The sequence below is a fragment of the Grammomys surdaster genome, unplaced genomic scaffold (genome assembly GCF_004785775.1).
Source record: "Grammomys surdaster isolate TR1022 unplaced genomic scaffold, NIH_TR_1.0 194, whole genome shotgun sequence".
Taxonomy (NCBI): Eukaryota; Metazoa; Chordata; class Mammalia; order Rodentia; family Muridae; genus Grammomys; species Grammomys surdaster.
Genome location: NW_021604639.1, coordinates 5,100,520 through 5,100,900, shown reverse-complemented (window position 1 = coordinate 5,100,900; position 381 = coordinate 5,100,520).

Below are 381 nucleotides of genomic sequence, written 5' to 3'. Positions count from 1 at the left end.
TAGATAGATAGATAGATAGATAGATAGATAGATAGATAGATAGATAGATGTTGTGGATGGGCCTGGTGCTGTTTGTATTTTGATGTTAATTCTACTCTCCTGGGAGGGGCTGCAGATGAGGAATGAGTCTAGCACTCAGGTGACTTCTTGTAAATCATCCCCTAATGAAAAAAGGAGCCAATCACTGGGCGAGTCGGAAGGATTTCCCGGTTGGAGAAGGGGAAGAGAGGAAGCAGGAGAGAGCTAGGGCCTTTTGGACAGGGATATTGAAAGGGCAAGATCTCACACACTAACACACACACAAATGCTAAGAAGAATTAGGAACTATAGTGAGATCATATATTCCTTAGCTTATACATCATTATATAAACTTGTCTTCTC